Raw genomic sequence first — 23,135 nt, 5'->3', positions numbered from 1 at the left:
CCCGACATACATCTAATGAGTGATATCTCTGCTCTTCCTCTGTCACTGGATTAGCACAAAAAGATGGAAGTCTAATCTCCTGGTTTATATTGTTTCTAGAAGGCACTTTGGGTGAAAAATCAGGTAGAGTCCTGAGCACGATTTGGTCTGGAAAAAACTGAATATACGGTTCTTTAGCTGCTAAGGCCTGAATTTCACCGACCCTCCTTGCTGAGGTTATGGCTGTAAGGAAAACAGCTTTAAAGGAAAGGTGTTTTAGGTCGATTTTGTCCAAAGGCTCAAAGGGGGATCACATAATCCTTCCAAAACTATATTCAAGTCCCATTGAGGAACTGGATTTTGAATCAAAGGTTTTAGCTTTTGTGCCGCCTGGATTAGTGGAACAGCAGATAACTGGATACCTAGATAAGCAGATATTGCAGATAGTTGCACTCTAAGCGTTCCAGGCTTGAGATTCTTATCTAGTCCCTGCTGCAGAAAATCCAGGATATCATTGATTGAAGGGGAAACCGCTTCTATATCTCGTCTGGAACACCATTCCTGAAAAATTCTGACCGTCCTAGAATAGGCCTTTGAGGTAGAACTTTTTCTTGATTGAAGAAGAGTACTGATTACTCTGTCTGATAATCCTGATGACGTTAATAGGGGCCTGTCAACTTCCAGGCAGTGAGCCTCAGGCGCGCTAAGTCCGAATGAAGTACCTGGTCCTGGGAGATCAGGTCTTTTACTTGTGGAAGAATCCAAAAATTCCCGTGACACATCCTCATTACCTGAGAGAACCAGACTCTCTTCGGCCAGAAAGGAAGAATTATTATCACCGATGACTGATCCTGACGAATCTTTTGGATTACTCTGCTGATCATCGGGATTGGGGGAAAAATGTAGGCGAGTTTGAATTCCCACTTGACTGTCATCGCATCCAGGACCCATGGTTGATCTTGTTGGGCAAGAGAGCAGAATCTGGGAAGTTTGGTGTTCTTCCTGGTTGCCATTAGATCCACTTCTGGAGTTCCCCAGAGGTGAACTAACCTGAGAAAAATGTCTTTTTTCAATGACCACTCCTTGGGATCTATCTTCTGTCTGCTCAAAAGGTCTGCTAGAATATTGTCTTTCCCTTTGATGTGAATAGCAGATATTCCTAAGAGATTGTCTTCGGCCCATAGAAGAATTCTCTGGGTTTCTTTGAGAAGAATGTGGGACTTCGTCCCTCCCTGACGATTCAGGTACGTTACGACACTGGAGTTGTCGGACTGTATTTTGACTGCTTTTCCCATGATGAGCTCTGAAAAGGCTATGAGTGCATTGAATACAGCCCTCATCTCCCTGAAGTTGGATGAGAGAGATCTTTCCATGGCATCCCAGGTACCCTGAGCTGACTGACTTTCCATATGCGCTCCCCATCCCAAGGCAGATGCGTCTGTCGTTATTAGGTTCCAATCTGGTTCCAGAATTGGCTTCCCTTTCATAAGCCTGTCGGTCTGAAGCCACCACTCGAGAGTCTTCAATGTGTCTTGAGAAATTATCAAAGTGGAATCCAAAGATTCTATCGTTTTGTCCCAATGGATCAGGATTTCCTGCTGAAGAGGTCGCATGTGTAACCTCGCCCAAGGAAGGGCTTCGATTGAAGACGCCATCAGACCTAAAACTTTCATCATCTGTCTCAAGGAGACAGGGGATGGCCTCATGAGGTGTATTATCTGATTTCTTATGGTGTGAATTCTCTGAGGAGTCAGAGTGACAACCATTGTTTCCGTATCGAGATACATTCCTAAAAATTGCTTTTGTCTGGATGGCATCAGGGATGATTTTTCTTCGTTGATGATCCAGCCTAGAAACTGAAGAATTCTGAGGGTTCTTGTCAGATGCTTGTGAAGAAGGGATGCGGAAACAGCTTTTAACAACCAGTCGTCGAGATATGGTACGACGTGTATGCCTTCTTGCCTCAATACAGCTGCAACCGAGGCTACCACCTTTGTGAATACCCTTGGGGCTGATGTGATTCCAAAGGGCAACACACGGAACTGAAAATGATGAAGTTGACCCTGTAGATGCACCGCTATCCTCAAAAACCTCCTGTGCGCTGGAAAAATCGGTATGTGGAGATACGCATCTTTGAGATCTATTGTGGCCAGGTAGTCTCCGGGCTCTAAAATCTGAAGAACCGATCTTATAGTTTCCATCCTGAAACGCTTCTTCTGAATAAAACGATTTACGAATCTGAGGTCTACTATTGTTCGAAACGACCCATCTGGCTTTGGAACCAGGAACACAGTAGAATAAGTGCCTAATCCCTCCTCCAAGGATGGAACTTTTTCTAGCACTCTTTTGCTGTAAAAAACTTGAATTGCTTCCTCCAAGGCTTTTTGTTTGAACCAAGAAGCACTTTTGGGGGTAGGAAGAAATCTTGCCGGAGGAAAATCGTGAAACTCGATCCTGTACCCCTCCCTGATCAACTGCAAGACCCATTGATCTGACACAAGGTCTCGCCAGTGATTTAGAAAAAAAGCAAGTCTTCCTCCCACCTGAATACTTCTGGCGTCAGAGATTCCATTTACGGCCTGCAGGGAAAGATCTATTTCTCCCTCTGCTGGTTCTAGACCCACTTTGGAATCTGGGCTGATTCTTTTCTTTTTCCTTTTCACCATATCCTGGTCTTCTAGATCTTGCTGGAGACCTCTTTTGCCGGCAAAAAAAGGAGCCCCTCCATCTAGACTTATGCCTATCTTGGGGCAGAGTCTTACCTTTTTGGTCAGACATCTTCTCCATAAGTGTGTCTAATTTAGAGCCAAAAAGGTGACCAGGCTCAAATGGCATATTACACAAATTAACTTTGGAGGTATTATCAGCTGCCCAGGGTTTTAACCAAATAGCCCTTCTCGCTGAAGTAGACAGAGCCATTGTCCTAGAGGCCAATTTAAGTGACTCAATAGACGAGTCGCACAAAAATTCAGATGCCAATTTAATTATATTCAGTGACTTGAGAAGCAAATCTCTTGACACCTTAGTCTCAATATCCTCCTCCAATTGGGTCAGCCAGTTCCTCATAGCTCTAGATACGGCAGAGGCGGCAACCAATGGCTTGCATTGGGCCGAGGCCGAAGAATATATACGCCTCAGTGAGCATTCAGCCTTACGATCCATCGGATCTTTGAGGCCCGAACCATCCTCTACAGGAATAGTAGTTCTTATAGATAGACGAGCCACAGCTACATCTACCACTGGAGGCGTTTCCCAAACTTTAGCTTCCTCATCAATAGGAAACAGGGATTTAAATCTTTTATTCAATACTGGTGCCTTATCAGGGGTCTTCCATTCAAACTGAATTAAATCTTTAATTACCGGGTGTAATGGAAAAGACTTACCCTTTTTCAGGGGATCTTGGTTCTTATCCGAATCCGTCACTTTCCCCTCCTGAGCTTCAATGGCACCCTTGACAGCCTTAATCAGTTTGGAGACATTATCCGGCTGAAAGAGAGATGTATCAATTGTTTCCTCATCTGAAGAAGAAGAAACTTCATTGATTACAAAAAATTCCCCTTCCTCAACAGAAGAGGGCGTATCAGGAGTTGCTGCTTTAGGTATTTCCTTAAGGAGGGATTCCTTAAACTCCATGAATGTTTTCTGCAGCATATCCTTAAACCATCCCATGGCTTGTTCAGACTGACCAGCAGGCGGATCATCTTTAGCCAAACAACTCTCACAGCGTCCCCTAGGATAGGCATCTGGTAGGGGAGCCTGGCACTCTCTGCAGGCAAGATGTTTAGACTTAGAAGTTCTTTTCCCTCTAGCCTGTTCCATTTGGCTGGACATCTAAAAACAAAATCACAGTGACACCTGACATCCAAAAAAATAGAGAGAGAGAGTGAGAGTGGATGGGAAAAAAACAGCAAACAACAGCAAAGTCTATAGGCTACCTAAGTACCTTTTAATGCTTTGCAGGCGACTGCAGCCCCAGAGAGAACAACGCTTCTCCTCTGCTTTCCTTTCTTAGGGGCACTGTGCCTCTAACACAAAGGATTTTTAAATTTGCCGGTTCCTGTGACGTCATCGCGCAAACCCGGAAGCGCTACTGCGCATGCGCCGTCTAGCAGAATCGGCTGCAGCCGCCACCAACAGGGAAAGTTACCAGATCCTCCCTGGGGGAAAAACTACTACTCCGGTAGCTCCCCTAACGGTCTTCAGAGCGCTTCAGGCTCCGGCAACGATCCTCTTCTGTTCTCACTCCCTACCTGCAGTAAGGTAGGACGAAAAAAACACAAGGGCACTGGGGGAGGAGGCGCCACTTATACTTTTTGATTGGTCCTTGCTCGTCCTACTATGTGGGGGGGGGGGAGTTAACCCCCGTAGGTGCTGCTGTATAGGACGTGAAGGAAATATATGTTTAGTTTCTATAAATATTCAATTAAAGAAAATTAGATGGTTTAATCTTTTTCAAGAAGCTTATATCTGTATAGAGCCGGGCCAGGCCAGCTTGGGCAACTTGGCTGGTTGCGGCATCGACTGGTCGAGCGTATGCACAAACTGCCGCTATCATGTGCATGCGCAAATGGACACGTGCATGCATGAAAGCACAATACACTGGCAACTAAAACAGACTGTTAAAAATGTTTATGTTATAAAGAGAAATGGAAGAATGATTTTTGGGTTTTTTTCTTTGCCAAATGCTTACTTAAACACCTCTAAGACACGGGATTCCTGTGCTACATTCAGCAACCTATGGTATACAAAAGAGCTTATATAATTAATACTTGATGGTATAAGGTTCTTTTAAGGAAGAGGCTGATTTTACTGAGTGTTTTTCTATGAAGCTAGACTGTCAGGGAGGAATCCAGAGTGACGCCCAGTTCATTCGCTTGTGGAACTGGGTGTATATTAATATTGATTCTGTAACAGTAGGTTTTATGCTGCTACCTGGCCTGTCTGGCAGAGTAATATAATATTATTCTATGCTGTTTCCAAGCAACCTACAGAGTATTGCAACCCAAGAGTTTTAAAGCTTGGATCTTTTGTGGCAGTTTCATGTCAGAGTCATGACAAAGTCTCTATTTGGCTTTTTTGTGCCCTGAGAAGAGCACAGTTTGTTCTTCAAAGCCCTGGCAAGGACCCCCCTTTCCTTCTGTGTAGAGTGTACTTTTCTGCCACTGGGGTTCCCCATTCTCATTTCACACACAGTAATATCTGGGACATTGCAGCACTTTGCTTTCTCTCTGTTGCTTCTCTCTCACAGCAGCACTTCCTGTGTAGCACTTCCTTCCTGTCAGATCACAGGAGTGGGGTTTTCTCCCGCTCCTTGTACAGAACAACACAGAAGAAATACATGTATACATAGCTCCCCTACACAATAAACTGAAATACACACACAAAAGAATTCAAGTGTTCTGAAAGCTTGTAATTAAAGTCTTAGTTAACCTGTAAAGGTACCACTTTTGCACCACTTTTTTTATGTTTCATATCATATTTGAAGGGCCATTAGACGGACCAAAAGGTGTTAACCCTATCAAAAGTTTTACCCTATATTTTGGGATCAGACAAGTAGGAACAATAGTTCAAAACTTAAAAAGAAGAAATATGTTCAAGATAGAAGGGGTGTTAATCTGGAGATGGGATACGACAAAATGGATCCCTATACAAGGTGTTGATTTGGGTTCTTACAATTTCATTGTTAATGTAGTTTATCTCTGCCCTGCACCCTAAATACTGTGGAGATCCACAGAGCAGCAGTTATATACAGGAAGAACAGGGAACAGCAAGTAGTGGGGTAAGATAGGGCAAACATGGCAAGATAATATAGTACCTTATATCTCTTGAAGGCCAAAGTTTGTGATTATGGTTTGCTATGCGCTCCATCATCTCTTTTTTTGATTTCTGTGATTTAAACTCTTCACAGCCTTAGTCAAGCATATACTGTATGCTCTAAGTGACTTCCAATGCCTGAAATATTTTTTATGCATGACTGAATTGAGTGACCTCCTCTTAAAACATCTGACCATTGCACATGGCCAACATAAGATATTATTATTATATAAAGGTACAGAGATCTGTTATCCGAACACCCGTTATCCAGAAAGCTCTGAATTACAGAATGACCATTGCACATAGACTCCATTTTATCTAAATAATCCAAATATTTTTAAATAATTTCCTTTTCTCTGTATTAATAAAACATTACATTGTACTTGATCCAAGCTAAGATATAATTAATCCTTATTGGAAGCAAAACAATCTGGTTTTATTTAATGTTTACATGATTTTCTAGTAGACAACGTACGAAGATCAAATTATAGAAAGATCCCTTATCCGGAAAACACAAGGTCCCAAGCATTCTGGATAACAGTACTAAGTAAGAGTAGCAACCCATAGCAACCAATCAATGGGTAGCATTTACTGGTCACCTGTTTAAAAGCAAACATCTTATTGATTGCTATGGAAAACAGCTCTTGGGTAAAATGAGTGCTTTTTATTACATATCGGGGGTCAGTCTTTTGGACCAAGAAGTGAATTACAGGCTTTATATATTTATACCTTAAATTAAGGATTAAAGTTCCTTAACTACTATTGATGAGGAACTTTTATTTGCATTAACCCATGTTAAAATAACATATAGTCCCCATGGTGAATGGGCCAGATGCCCTCCATGATAATGTAATTATTTTACTTCCAGTAAAAACATTTCATCAGCAGGAATCTGGTAAATAAGGAGGAGTTGTCTCACGGTTGCCTCCAATGCTTCCAATGATGTGGGGCCACAGACAAAGAGAGGAAGAGGGGAAGCAAATGAGGCCAAAACACAACATGACATCAGTAGAACAAGGGCGGAGAACCAAGCAGTGCTTCTGATCCCTTCTGTCTGCTGGCCGCTGAAGTAATAAACCATTCTGAGCTGTAATCAATTTACATGTTAAGTATCCTATTCAAGATTGTTGGCAAAAGCAGCCCAGACTTTCCCATTCTGTGAATCAGCCAAGGACCTGAAAAATGGAGTCTTATAAACTTGGATTAACTATGCCTCGAAGGAGGTGGGTAGTCTAGGACATCTATAAAAAAGAATAATACTTTAATTAGCTGGGGAAAGGGCTTATTTTTGTATAAACACAACCCAGCTTTGCTTTGTTGCTGGCTGGTTTTGTGTATAAATATGATTATATATTGTATATATGCTTCCCTTTGCTCTATAAGCATAAATATACTTGCCAGATTTAAAAAACATTTGACCTTATACACACACTTTTCACTCTGGGCTGTAACCCATAATTGGTACAGAGATATTATTAGTAACATATCTGTCCCAAAATAGACACATATGGTAAACTCATATGTGTGAAAAACATTTGAGGAATTTTAAGGTCAACAGTTCTACAATTATTTTTTATTTTGGTCCAACAAAACCTTAAGAATTTACCATAGTGTCCAATGTTTCAAAAAGGACAGGCTCTCTGTTCTTCTTTCATATAATATCTGTCCACCAATGATTTTCCTTTTTGGAACTTGTCTTATGCCATGTTAGCTACATCCATGTTTTTTCTTGCATAGCATTTTAATGCAGGCTGACATTAAAGCAACACAATTATATTTATTATAAAAATATTAGACATCACTTTAGGGTTCATATAAAGGGACAAGTTTTTTTTATTATTTGCCTTTTTCTTCTGACTCTCTCGAGCTTTCAAATGGGGGTCACTGACCCCCATCTACCTACTCTGTAAGGGTACAGATGTATTGTTGTTGTTACTTTGTATTACTCATATTTCTATTCAGACCCTCCCCTATTCATATTCCAGTCTCTTATTCAAATCAATGTATGGTTGCTAGGGTACTTGGACTGAAATTGCACTGATTGCTGAAATTGCAAACTGAAGAGTTGCTGAAAAAAAAATCTAAATAACTAAAAAAAAACAAATAATAAAAAATTGAAAACCAGTTGCAAATTGTCTCAGAATATCACTCTCTACATAATACTAAATATCATGGTAATCACACATACGAATGAGATGTCCTGGTTGTGAGAGAATTTTGGAATCGTAGCATACAGTGCATTACTGGCTCACTGAAAATTTTTGATTTACATTATTCATTTTATTACAGGAGTTGGCGTCAAAAGTGTGAATTAAAAATTGTTATAAGCATTCTTACCTAATGCCAGTTATAATAAAATTAAAGTATTAAAGTGTGGATAGAAATAACAGAAAGAACATAAATATATATTTATAATATATTTATATGTTGGAGAATGCACCAAATCCAGTATTTGGTTAGGGATTCAACCATGATTCTGCTTTTTTCAGCAGGATTTGGATTCAGTCAATCCAAGGGCCTGGCCCAGCCAAATCCGAATCCAAAAAATCACGTGACTTTTGGTCATACAAACAAGGGAGGCCAAAAGTTTTTGACCGAATGCTCAACATTCGGTTCTCCCTTTCCCCATAATTTACATATATACAAATTAGGATTCGGTTTGGTACTCGGCCGAATCTTTCACAAAGGATTTGGGATTGAGCAAATCAACTAAATCAAATTTTAAAAGATGATTTCATTTTCTCTGTAATAACGCAACTGTACCTTGTACTTGATCCAAACTTAGTTTAATAATAAAAATGAATCCTTGCTGAAGGTAAAACAATCCTATTGGGTTTAATTAATGTTTAAATTATGATTTAATAGACAAGGTATGGTGACCCAAATTATGGAAAAACCCCTTATCTGGAAAACCTCAGGTACTGAGCATTCTGGATAACAGGCCTCATACCTGTATATTATATAGGATATAGCACAAGCAATCTGCCTTGCAGATGTCCATGCGATTGAATTGCCCTGTTAACTAGCAATTTCCTCTTCTTCATTTAATAGACCCAGCTCCCATCCACCTGTATTGTTTCTGAGCGCATAGTAGGAACTTGTAGACAAAAAAAGGTATTGGGGACATACATTGTAATCTTGTGTCACTGAGGTCTTTGATTCCTCAGCCTGAAACATTCCTGGTAACTTAATCAAATGCCTTTCAAACTTCATGCTATGTGCATTCCAAGGAAATGGATACTACTGATTTGTAGATGATCTCCTGTTCATATTTACAGAACGTTATGTAGGATGCACCAATAATATCAATAGGTAACTTGAGCCTTGGGTTAAGATGAATATTAATTATGAGGAATGCTTCTTAAGTGTTAGGACACATATGGCCTGAAAAGTGCTTACATTTAGCTCGGGCAGCTCCCAATGACTTGAATTGGAAATACCTGAAAGTCACATTAAAAGAAGAAGGAAAGGCATATTTAATTGGGGGTGCCAAAAGTTAGGCACCCCAAGTAATTGTATATATTTACCGCACACCCCGGGCTGGTGCTCCCCAGGTAAGATTATATAATCACTTGGGGGTGTCTAACTTTCGGCACCCCCAATTAAATATGCCTTTCCTTCTCTTTTAAGCAATCTTGTGTGCTTTTCAGCCTGCTGAAAAGTGCTGGTCTCAAATTAATATTGTGTAAAATAGTGTAGTATTGTAATGCAACTCCCAGTCATGCTTTTTGCCAGGGCCATATTTTCTATATAGGCACTCAATACCCATGCTTATGTATTAAAAGAATCCCCACATTTTTATTAAAATGGTCTAAGTGGGTAGTCATCTCTCATCTGATTGGCACATGTCCTGTAATCCATGGGTAGGAGAGGTGGCAGGTAAGGAGATGAGTGCCTAGGGATATACTGTACATAAATGTGTGTCAGCCTTGTGGCAATGATTCAAGGTATACAATAGACCATCAGACAGTTCCTCAAAACAAAGCAGGGATCAATTACCTTTAATCTGATAGACGCATTATCATTTACTGCACTGCTGCTTGGAGATTCCTGTGGCTGATCTAATAAAGGGAGTGAAAGAGATATTAAAAATAGGGTAAATAGCAGCTCTGAACTTTAACTATATATACATATATTTTAAATCTTGGGTAAAAAAGTAAGCTATATTATGATGTATATATGATATATATAAATGTGTTTACTGTGTGATGACGCAGGCAAGTATCTTTGTCTATAGATTATATACCAATGAGTGCTCTGACTATTCTGTGATAATGTATTATATTGTAATAAGGTACCACTGTATGCTAGACTATTCTTTGGGTGCTGCCTGGCTGTGTTTTTTTTGGTAAAAGTTGGGTTCCACAGTAATTAACATTTATTGGGCCACAGAGATCCAAAGAACTGGTAGTACTGGATTCCTGCAGGTATAATGGGACATTCTTGCCATTGCACATTACCTTATTAAAGTTGTAGCATACCCATAGTTGGGCCAGAGATCCTCTTAGGGAGAACAGTACAAGCTGTCTTGGTGATTCTTTCCCAGCACTAGGGATCCCATGGGGTATCTTGCTCCTTGGCACTTACCCTACCCCTGAGCTCACCCACTCATGTCCCTGTCTGGAGGCTTATCCTCCCAAAGGTGCTAAACCCAATTACTCTACTTGTTGAAACTAGAAAACTGCTCACTAGCTGAACTGCCACTAACTTTCGCTCCTAGAGACAATATAATACAACTCCTATCACTAAATAGAACTGTCCCTAACCAGGGCATGTCACCAGTTCATACCCAATCCTTGGAAGGGGCGGGTTAAGGTTTGGGTGCGGGTTGAGAGGTGGAAAAAAGGTAACCGTTGCAACCAATTGGATGTTCATATTATTTAGACTACAGTAGACCAATAAATAACAACTGCAGTCGTAATACAACATAGTAAAGCCGCCAATTACAGCAACACCTGCCAATTTAATATTTTAACATAAGAGTTTTGTTTCTAAAATTCCAAACATGTAATTGCCCCTGGTACATTCATGGTGGAAAAGTGGATGATATGTGTATATATATATATATATATATATATATATATATATATATATATATATATATATATATATATATATATACATATATATATATATATATATATATATATACTGGACTTTACTCTAGCTATACATTAGCACTTTTTGCTGGACAGATGAAGGGATAAGGATGTATCCGTTTAGCACTTAAGTTACATTTTTTTATTATGTGACTAATCTATGATAAATATATGGAGACGTTTAATTACAAGGAACATATTGATGATGAAAATTGCTGTAAAACTTGTTCCATGATCTCCAAGCTGTGTCTGCGGCCTCAGAAAGTGATAACTCATTTCTCAGCAACTATAGCTTCTATTAAATGCCTTATTGTACCAAGGCTCTTTGGTTTCACCCACAAACTCAAACCAAAGAGAAACTTGACTTTCTCGTTTCTGTCTGTGCATTATAGATTATTTGCTTTTCTGTCTGGTTACGCTATCCTCTCATATTATAAAAAGATTTCCTAAAATTTTTATTAGTGGAATGTTTGACTGATTGCCAAGAAAAGCCGTGCGTTGTTTTTAAAAAAACAAAATTAGTACTCTGTCCACCCCTGGGTAGCTTTACTCTTGCTGTAGATGACACTGAATAGAATTGCAGGAACATACAAAAATGCTTTGGTTAGAGAATAACATAAATGTAACTAAATTATATTAAACTATAAATTTAAATCGGGTATAGGATCCATTATCCAGAAAGCTCTGATTTTAACAATGATTTACTTTTTTCGCTGTAATTATATAACGGTACCTTGTACTTGATCCAAACTAAGATATAGTTAATCCTTATTGGAGGCAAAACCAGCCTATGGGGTTTATTTAATGTTTACATGATTTTCTAGTAGACTTTGGGTATGAATTTCCAAATTACGCAAAGATACATTATCCAGAAAACCCCAGGTCCCTGAGAATGCTGGATAACTGTCAGGATCAGCCCGGGACTTGAACTCTGGTGGTGCTGTTCTGCTCATTGTAGCACTTACCTCATGAGCCACTGGGGGCTCTCGGGACTGGTCCTGAGCCATTGAGTGTATTGTTTTCTGTTATATGCCTGTTCACAGTGTTTTCCACCCACCTCGTTTACCCTCATGTGTTTCCCATTTCCTAATCACCTTCCCTTTATAAACCCCGCCCTGAGCTTTGCTCAGTGCTGAGTCATTGATTGTATCCTGTTTGTTCCTGACCTGCTATTTTGAATCTGAATCTGAATCTGAATCTGAATCTGAATCTGAATCTGAACCTGAACCTGAATCTGAACCTGAACCTTGAAAACCTTGTTTGTCTTGTTCCTGAAAACCTTGTTACCTTGTTTCCTGAGTGAGTACTTTTGTTCCTGTGTTCCCCTTTTTTCCCTCACCATGTGGATTCCTCGATCAGCCATTCTGCTTGTTCCTGCCTTTTGTGTTTCTGTGTTCCGTCTGCAATAAACCTGCTATAACTTCATCACCATCATGTTTTTGCCTACTATTACCTATGGCTACACCCCTGGGCGTCCACCATATCCACTCCCCTTGGAGTGGCTATCCTCGGTCACAACAGTTCCTAGTTGTGAACGTTACAGAATGACTCAGCCCAACTACAGGAAGCCTTTGGGAAAGCCCTCCATGCCTTCTGACTCTGTTGTTAAACTGCAACTCCCTTGGGATGGAGAGGGTAAGGCAGAAGACGCCATCCATTTCACTGATGATGTCTGGCAGGATTTTGTCTCCGATGAGTGGGAGGATTCAGCCTTCGATGAGGACTGGGAGGATCTAGACTCGGATGAAGATGAACTACAAACCGCTATCTGGCCTGTGTCAGATCGGCCACTTCCAGTTTTTGGGCCCTTGTCTCCTCCACAACCTTCTGCTCCTGTGGCAGCTGCCAAACCCAGGTCACCCTCTTTTTCTCTCAGACCTGAACCCCAATTTATTAGTTTTTCTACAGTTTCCCAGCACCCTCTCCAGTCTCCAGCTCGTGTGCCGGCTCTTCAGTCACCTGCTCGTGTGCCGGCTCTTCAGTCACCTGCTCGTGTGCCGGCTCTTCAGTCACCTGCTCCTGTGCCGGCTCTTCAGTCACCTGCTCCTGTGCCGGCTCTTCAGTCACCTGCTCCTGTGCCGGCTTTTCAGTCACCTGCTCCTGTGCCGGCTCTCCAGCCACCTGCTCCTGTGCCGGCTCTCCAGTCTCCAGCTTTGGTGCCGGCTCTCCAGTCTCCAGCTTTGGTTGCCGGCTCTCCAGTCTCCAGCTTTGGTGCCGGCTCTCCAGTCAGTCCTCTCTCCTGTGCCGGCTTCTCCAGTCAGGTCCTCTCTCCTGTGCCGGCTTCCCAGCCAGTCCTCTCTCCTGTGCCGGCTTCCCAGCCAGTCCTTGCTCCTGTGGCCGGCTTTCCCAGCCAGTCCTTGCTCCTGTGCCGGCTTCCCAGCCAGTCCTTGCTCCTGTGCCGGGCTTCCCAGCCAGTCCTTGCTCCTGTGCCGGCTTCCCAGCCAGTCCTTGCTCCTGTGCCGGCTTCCCAGCCAGTCCTTGCTCCTGTGCCGGCTTCCCCAGCCAGTCCTTGCTCCTGTGCCGGCTTCCCAGCCAGTCCTTGCTCCTGTGCCAGGCTTCCCAGCAGTCCTTGCTCCTTGTGCCGGCTTCCCAGCCAGTCCTTGCTCCTGTGCCGGCTTCCCAGCCAGTCCTTGCTCCTGTGCCGGCTTCCCAGCCAGTCCTTGCTCCTGTGCCGGCTCCCCGAAAGCCTGCCTGTGCCGGCTCCCCGAAAGCTGCCTGTGCCGGCTCCCCGAAAGCTGCCTGTGCCGGCTCCCCGAAAGCTGCCTGTGCCTGCTCCCCGAAAGCTGCCTGCAGCCCCAGACGGTTCCAGCCTCCGTGCCTGCAGCCCAGCCGGTTCCAGCCTCCGTGCCTGCAGCCCAGCCGGTTCCAGCCTCCGTGCCTGCAGCCCAGCCGGTTCCAGCCTCCGTGCCTGCAGCCCAGCCGGTTCCAGTCTCCGTGCCTGGCAGCCCAGCCGGTTCCAGTCTCCGTGCCTGCAGCCCAGCCGGTTCCAGTCTCCGTGCCTGCAGCCCAGCCGGTTCCAGTCTCCGTGCCTGCAGCCCAGCCGGTTCCAGTCTCCGTGCCTGCAGCCCAGCCGGTTCCAGTCTCCCGTGCCTGCAGCCCAGCACGGTTCCAGTCTCCCGTGCCTGCAGCCCAGACGGTTCCAGTCTCCGTGCCTGCAGCCCAGACGGTTCCAGCCTCCGTGCCTGCAGCCCAGCCGGTTCCAGCCTCCGTGCCTGCAGCCCAGCCGTTCCCAGCCTCCGTGCCTGCAGCCCAGCCGGTTCCAGCCTCCGTGCCTGCAGCCCAGCCGGTTCCAGCCTCCGTGCCTGCAGCCCAGCCGGTTCCAGCCTCCGTGCCTGCAGCCCAGCGGTTCCAGCCTCCGTGCCTGCAGCCAGCCGGTTCCCAGCTCCGTGCTGCAGCCCAGCCGTTCCAGCCCTCCGTGGCCTGCAGCCCCAGCCCCGGTTCCAGCCTCCGTGCCTGCAGCCCAGACGGTTCCAGTCTCCGTGCCTGCAGCCCCAGACGGTTCCAGTCTCCGTGCCTGCAGCCCAGACGGTTCCAGTCTCCGTGCAGCAGCCCAGCCAGAACTCCGTTCCCGTGTCAGCTCGCAGAAGACTGCTTCTTCCCGAGCCAGTTTCTGTACGGTTTGCCCTGGCCTCGGAGCACCTTGAGGCCCCGGGCCTGAGGATGTTTCGCCCTGGCCTCCGGGCCTGAGGACTGTTTGCCCTGGCCTCCGGGCCTGAGGACCTGTTTGCCCTGGCCTCGGGCCTGAGGACCTGTTTGCCCTGGCCTCCGGGCCTGAGGACCTGTTTGCCCTGGCCTCCGGGCCTGAGGACCTGTTTGCCTGGCCTCCGGGCCTGAGGACCTGTTTGCCCTGGCCTCCGGGCCTGAGGACCTGTTTGCCCTGGCCTCCGGCCTGAGGACCTGTTTGCCCTGGCCTCCGGGCCTGAGGACCTGTTTTGCCCTGGCCTCGGGCCTGAGGACCTGTTTGGCCCTGGCCTCCGGGCCTGAGGACCTGTTTGCCCTGGCCTCCGGGCCTGAGGACCTGTTTGCCCTGGCCTCCGGGCTGAGGACCTGTTTGCCCTGGCCTCCGGGCCTGAGGACCTGTTTGCCCTGGCCTCCGGGCTGAGGACCTGCCTGCCCTGGATAGTGCCACTTTCCCTGCTACTGGACCTGGTTAGGGCGGTTAATCCTGTCTCTATCAGGTCTATTGCTGTAGGTGTTGGTATTGCTGTCCTGGCTTGCCTCTTCCTATTTCTAACGGGTGCCTGTGCTCCTGGTCCGCCACCTGTGATGGGTGCCTGTGCTCCTGGTCCGCCACCTGTGATGGGTGCCTGTGCTCCTGGTCCGCCACCTGTGATGGGTGCCTGTGCTCCTGGTCCGCCACCTGTGATGGGTGCCTGTGCTCCTGGTCCGCCACCTGTGATGGGTGCCTGCGCTCCTGGTCCGCCACCTGTGATGGGTGCCTGCGCTCCTGGTCCGCCACCTGTGATGGGTGCCTGTGCTCTTGGTCCGCCACCTGTGATGGGTGCTGTGCTCTTGGTCCGCCACCTGTTGATGGGTGCCTGTGCTCCTGGTCCGCCACCTGTGATGGGTGCCTGTGCTTCTGGTCCGCCACCTGTGATGGGTGCCCGTGCTCCTGGTCCGCCACCTGTGATGGGTGCCCGTGCTCCTGGTCCGCCACCTGTGATGGGTGCCCGTGCTGCTGGTCCGCCACCCTGTGATGGGTGCCTGTGCTCTTGGTCCGCCACCTGTGATGGGTGCCCGTGCTCCTGGTCCGCCACCCGTGATGGGTGTCCAAACTCCTGATCCGCCACCCGTGATGGTGCCTGTATTCCTGGTCTGCCACCGTGATGGGTGTCCAAACTCCTGATCCGCCACCCGTGATGGGTGTCCGAACTCCTGATCGCCACCCGTGATGGGTGCCTGTATTCCTGATCCGCCACCCGTGATGGGTGTCCAAACTCCTGGTCTGCCACCCGTGATGGGTGTCCAAGCTCCTGGTCCGCCACCTGTAATGGGTGCCTGTATTGATTTTGTCTGTCTTCATGTCCTGGTTTCCGACTCTGGCTGTGATATCTTGGCTCCTAATTCTGCCAATGTTCCTGTTCTGGCTCCTGACCCCAGCAATTTCTTTGTTTGTTTTCCAATCCTCAAGAAGCTCCTGTTCTCGTTTCTGGCGAGGCTTCGGCCCATTTCCCCAGGATTTGGACTAAAATGGATGGGGGACCATTTGATCCTGGGATCGCCCGGAGGTCGATCCTCAAGGGGGGGTAATGTCAGGATCAGCCCGGGACTTGAACTCTGGTGGTGCTGTTCTGCTCATTGTAGCACTTACCTCATGAGCCACTGGGGGCTCTCGGGGACTGGTCCTGAGCCATTGAGTGTATTGTTTTCTGTTATATGCCTGTTCACAGTGTTTTCCACCCACCTCGTTTACCCTCATGTGTTTCCCATTTCCTAATCACCTTCCCTTTATAAACCCCGCCCTGAGCTTTGCTCAGTGCTGAGTCATTGATTGTATCCTGTTTGTTCCCTGACCTGCTATTTTGAATCTGAATCTGAATCTGAACCTGAACCTGAATCTGAACCTGAACCTTGAAAACCTTGTTTGTCTTGTTCCTGAAAACCTTGTTACCTTGTTTTCCTGAGTGAGTACTTTTGTTCCTGTGTTCCCCTTTTTCCCTCACCATGTGGATTCCTCGATCAGCCATTCTGCTTGTTCCTGCCTTTTGTGTTTCTGTGTTCCGTCTGCAATAAACCTGCTATAACTTCATCACCATCATGTTTTTGCCTACTATTACCTATGGCTACACCCCTGGGCGTCCACCATATCCACTCCCCTTGGAGTGGCTATCCTCGGTCACAACAGTTCCTAGTTGTGAACGTTACAATAACAGGTCCCATACCTGTATATATAAATAACATCATATGAAACTGCACTCACAGGTCTTTGCAAAGTGAAGTTTCTGGTTAATTAAATTACCAATATATATATATATATATATATATATATATATATATATATATATATATATATATATATATATATATATATATATATATATATATATATATATATATAGTCCAGGTGTGTATCCGCACTCTGACTTGTCCAAGTGGGTGCTATATCAAAACATGATACATAGCAATAAGGAAGATAAGCACTCCAATATTTCTGGTTAATAACCTTTTATTCCACTGTGCATACCAACGTTTCGGTCCAAGTTTGGACCTTTATCAAGGATTTTGTGCAAGTGTTTGGTGTGGGCTTAAATACCCAAACATACAAAAAAAGCTTTAGGTGCAATTAGTGACATCAAAATTTGCATACATAAACAAGCCAATGACATTACGGTTTCAATTAACACCTTCCATATTGTATTACTCAAAGTGCATTTCAAATGCTTATAGTGAACTTACTACTTTACAATCAAAGTGTCTGAACATCCGGTGTTAAAGAATAAAATCGACGGTGTGAAAGTCCATTTTGTGATAAATGTGCAGGATATCTACAAAGTAGAAATAAAAAAATAAAACAATTCAGCATGTTTCCATTAATGCTGCGTGTACAAAACAATAAAGATACATAGTTACCCATTCTGTTTCTACATACATATTTTGTTACCTTGTAGAAAAAAAGTTGCCTTGATACTGTTCAGCTACATAGTTTCCTAACCCAGGAAGCAATTCAGAACCAACTGCTCATTAAGGCCCCGTGGAGTTACACAATTGAGCTCATGGATCTAGTATGCCTCTCTTTGCAATAACTTTTTATTTTGATCCCCACCTCGCAATGGTTTAGATAACTGCTCTATTGGCATGCATCGAAACGCTGCCGGATCATGTTTGGCTTGTGCCCAATGTTTGGCTACAGCCTGTTGGGTGATATCTTGTTTTTTATCATACTTTTTTGAGGCCCTCTCAGGATCCAATGCTGCCCTTATGCTTGACCTGTGCATGCTAATGCGTTCTTTAAGCTGCCTAATGGTCTTGCCACAATATAATAGGCCGCAAGGGCACTTGATGATGTAAATTACCATGGTCGTTGTACATGTCATTCTCTGCTTGATGGAGTATTTTTTGCCCGTATATGGATGAACAAACTCAGTTCCCAGTATCAAACTATTACACATTACACAGCCAGTGCATTTAAACACTCCCGGTTTTAATGATAAGAAATGCATTGCTGTTGCTTTTCTGTATTTATCCTCTGGATCTGTCGGGCCTATCAATTCCTTTAGATTTCTGCCCCTAGTATAACCAAATTGTGGCCTTGTCAGTGTATTAAGGGATGAGTCTTCATCTGCAGTGATAATGGGCCAATGTTTTAACACCTCACGTTTAACTTCTCCACTATGGGACTATACCTGCTCATATAATAGATATTGTTTTTCTCCGATGGACTTTTCCTTGGCCTTTGTTCATCCAATAGGGCGTCCTCCCGTTTTAATGAGGTGGCCCATTTAACTGCCTCATCCACCAGTTTATTGGGATATCCCCTCTTTAGAAATTTCTTTCCCATTTCAACAATATCTTTTTCCCTTCTATGTGGGTCACTGTCTATTCTGACCACTCTCAACATTTGGGATTTCGGCATAGAGTTTAAAAGATGTCGGGGATGGTGGCTGTGATAGTGTAATATGGTGTTCCTGTCAGTACTTTTAACATAAAGGGAGGTATCCAATTTTCCCTTCCCCTTTGAGACCAATACATCCAGAAATTCAATTTCTGATGCGCCAAATTTCATGGTGAGTTTCACCGGACTCTCCATGGAGTTCAGTTCATTGCAAAATGTTTGCAATTGGTCAATGGTGCCAGTCCATATAAAGAATAAATTGTCGATGAAGCGTCTGTAAAATGCTCCATACTGACGAAATAGAGAATGACCTAGGATGTATTGTGTCTCATAATCATACATATATGCATTTGCGTACGATGGCGCGACCCGTGAGCCCATGGCTGTCCCTGTACGCTGTATATAGTAATCATTTTCAAACCTGAAATAATTCCTGTATAAAATAAGTCTTAACAGGGACAGCAAGAATTCAATGGGGGGTCCATTATAGTTTTCATTTCCTGACACAAGTTTCCTCACGGCCTCTATACCTGCATCATGTGGGATGCAGGTATAGAGGCTCTGCACATCCATGGAAACAAGGAGCATGTTATCCAATGGCAAATCAATGCTATGAATTATCTTTAAAAAATCATTGGTATCCTTTACATAGCTGTTCATCTGTTTTATGCATGGCTGCAGCAAGGTATCTATATACTCCGCGATGCCTTCATTGAGCGAGCCATTGGAGGATATTATAGGCCGACCTGGGGGCCTTTGTGGATTTTTGTGAACCTTAGGTAAGGTATATATCACTGGGATAACAGGCTCCTTAGGTAAAAAATATTCAAACATATTATCTGAAATCCAATTATTCATCTTAGCCATATTCAACATTTCACTTAATTCTTTCTGGTATTTTTCAGTGGGGTTGTTCATCAACCTGGTATAGTTATTAACATCAGTCAATTGACCAAGCAGTTCATTTCTGTAGTAATGATAATCCAGGATGACAACCCCTCCCCCCTTGTCGGCAGTCTGTGTAATTATGTCCTTGTTTTCCCTTAGGGACTTTATTGCGGCCTTCTCAGCAGGTGACAGGTTACCCCGCCATTTATGCCTACTGCGATACCAGGACAGCATATTATTATTCAACATGCGATTGTAAATCTTGATTGAAGGATTACCACTCACAGGGTCATATGAGCTTTTCACTTTTAATGTCTGCAATTCTTTTGTGGACACATTAGTCCCTTGGGCATTATCAATATGCATTTCCTGACCCTCCTTTGCCCCATAGTGTTCCCTTAAGCGAAGCAACCTCGAGAATTTGTAATTATCTATGATATGCATAAAAGGATTGTGACTCACCATGGGGACGTAACCAAGTCCTTTCCTTAGCAACGCCATTTCAGGATCCGTTGGTGTATAAGACGACAAATTGAAGATTAAATCTTCCTCCGTGCTCTCTCTGGTCTCTGGGCCCTTGCTTGAGCTGGTTCCGGTTTTTCTGCCCCTCCTGGTGGCTTTCCTGGGTCCCGTGCCTCTAGTCTCTTTGCCCCTAAAAAATGCTGTCCAGGCGTGTATGTGGAGGATGTGCTGCTTTCCCCGTCACTCGCTGATGATCCGCCGCTGGTGTGGAGGTTTGCTGGTTTGCTCCCACGCCAACTCCGTGTTCTCCTGCTTTGCGCTCCTCCCCCTCCTAACAGCCAGCGATACACCTGATCCTCCTTGTAGTCTTGCGTGACCTTTAAGCGCTTTGCGCTTTTGAATGAAAGCAGATCCGCTTTGAACTTGACGACCTGCTCTTCCAGCCGCTGCGTCCAATTCTCCTCTCTATTTGCTTTTAGATCCGGAGCGTATGCAGATTCAAATGCGGTCAGTTCACCTCTCACCACTTTGAGCTCTCTTCCCACTTCCTCAATGACGAGGAGCATCAACTCCAGGGAGCAACGATCGAGCGTTCGGTCTCTTTCTTTTTCAGGCGTAAAAGCTCATGATAAATCTCTTTTGCCCCCAATCTGCCAAAAGTCTCTTCATAAGATTCTGTGAATAAGATCCGTTGAATTTCCTCCTGGGTGTAGCATTCAGTGTCCTGCATCGTTTGCTTTCAATTGCCACTTTTTGCACTATCTGCTGCAAAGCAATCTATTTATCCAAAGGGGGTGCTGGATACAAAAAGAGAGGATAAATACAGAAAAGCAACAGCAATGCATTTCTTATCATTAAAACCGGGAGTGTTTAAATGCACTGGCTGTGTAATGTGTAATAGTTTGATACTGGGAACTGAGTTTGTTCATCCATATACGGGCAAAAAATACTCCATCAAGCAGAGAATGACATGTACAACGACCATGGTAATGTACATCATCAAGTGCCCTTGCGGCCTATTATATTGTGGCAAGACCATTAGGCAGCTTAAAGAACGCATTAGCATGCACAGGTCAAGCATAAGGGCAGCATTGGATCCTGAGAGGGCCTCAAAAAAGTATGATAAAAAACAAGATATCACCCAACAGGCTGTAGCTAAACATTGGGCACAAGCCAAACATGATCCGGCAGCGTTTCGATGCATGCCAATAGAGCAGTTATCTAAACCATTGCGAGGTGGGGATCAAAATAAAAAGTTATTGCAAAGAGAGGCATACTGGATCCATGAGCTCAATTGTGTAACTCCACGGGCCTTAATGAGCAGTTTGGTTCTGAATTGCTTCCTGGGTTAGGAAACTATGTAGCTGAACAGTATCAAGGCAACTTTTTTTCTACAAGGTAACAAAATATGTATGTAGAAACAGAATGGGTAACTATGTATCTTTATTGTTTTATACACGCAGCATTAATGGAAACATGCTGAATTGTTTTATTTTTTTATTTCTACTTTGTAGATATCCTGCACATTTATCACAAAATGGACTTTCACACCGTCGATTTTATTCTTTAACACCGGATGTTCAGACACTTTGATTGTAAAGTAGTAAGTTCACTATAAGCATTTGAAATGCACTTTGAGTAATACAATATGGAAGGTGTTAATTGAAACCGTAATGTCATTGGCTTGTTTATGTATGCAATTTTGATGTCACTAATTGCACCTAAAGCTTTTTTTTGTATGTTTGGGTATTTAAGCCCACACCAAACACTTGCACAAAATCCTTGATAAAGGTCCAAACTTGGACCGAAACGTTGGTATGCACAGTGGAATAAAAGGTTATTAACCAGAAATATTGGAGTGCTTATCTTCCTTATTGCTATATATATATATATATATATATATATATATATATATATATATATATATATATATATATATATATATATATATATATATATATATATATATATGCTCAGCTGAGCAGCATGGCTGTAACCCCCCATTGAACAGTAATAAAAGGCTGTACTGTGATAGCAACACACATACTTTTTCAGCAAGAGTAGTTAAAAGATCAGCCTGCTATGATATCTGTCCAATGATGAAAGATAACATAATTCCATTTCTACTAAACAGGTGAGAATGTCATGATGGGTTCATCATGGAAATATATAATTTGCAGTTCTATAAAACAAATGGAGTTGCTTGGTTCGTTTGGCTGGCTATTATATCATTTGTTATCCCCAGGTGCAATCATTATTGATTCAAGGACCCAGATGTCCTGCTTATTATGATGTAATTGAGGTCATTTGCAGATTTACTAGAAGTGTTGAGAGAAGGGATCAGGTGGCAAAGAATAGGTCCTGATGCATGGGAAGTTCTTTTCGGATTAAAGGAAAAGCAATAACAAAAAATAAAAAAGCTTCATAAGGCTATGGGATCCATTATGCAGAAACCCGTTATCCAGAAAGCTCTGAATTATGGAACGGCTGTCTCCTATAGACTCCATTGTATCCAGAAAATCCATATGTTTACAAATTTTCTCTCTAATAATAAACCAGTACCTTTTACTTGATCCATACTAAGATATAATTAATCCTTACTGGAAGTAAAACCAGCCTATTGAGTTTATTTAATGTCTACATGACTTTCTAGTAGACTTAAGGTATGAAGATCCGTTATCCAGAAAACCACAGGTCCCGAGCAGATTTATCAAAGGTCGAGGTGAATTTTCAAATTCAAAAAATTCGATTCTCAAGCCATTTTTTGTGTACTTCAACTAGGGAATAGTCCAAATTCGATTTGAATTTGAAAAAAATTTGAAAAAAAATTGAAAAAAAATTGAAAAAAATTTGAAAAAAAATTGAAAAAAAAAATTGAAAAAAAAAATTGAAAAAAAATTTGAGAATTCGAATATCAAAATTTATCATGTACTGTCTTTTAAAAGATTCGACTTGAACCATTCGCCATTCGACCCTTGATAAATATGCCCCTAAGTGTAAAAACCACAAAACACTCTAATACAAAATGTCACCAAGTAAAAGTGGAGGTCTTATAGAAGTCAATGGGAGCTGCGCTGATCCTTGGACCTTTTTTAGCCATTCATACCTGTACAGCTATTTTGGATTTTTTTCATTAATAATTGAGTGAAAAACTCTGTAAGCATTTTTTTCCCTTTGTACCTTTTTTTATATTTGCATCTTTTAATAACAAAAAAAGAGCTTACATCATGGGGGGGGGGCTGGGATTCAGGGGGGCCCAAACCACAGGGTCTGTTTTATAGATGTTTCCACCTCCAGACCCAATAAATGCTTGCTGCAAAATAGAGGCAGCATGGAGACGT

The sequence above is a fragment of the Xenopus laevis genome, chromosome 9_10L (assembly GCF_017654675.1).
Source record: "Xenopus laevis strain J_2021 chromosome 9_10L, Xenopus_laevis_v10.1, whole genome shotgun sequence".
Taxonomy (NCBI): domain Eukaryota; kingdom Metazoa; phylum Chordata; class Amphibia; order Anura; family Pipidae; genus Xenopus; species Xenopus laevis.
The sequence above is the reverse complement of the archived record's forward strand: the minus strand, read 5'-3'. Positions refer to the sequence as shown.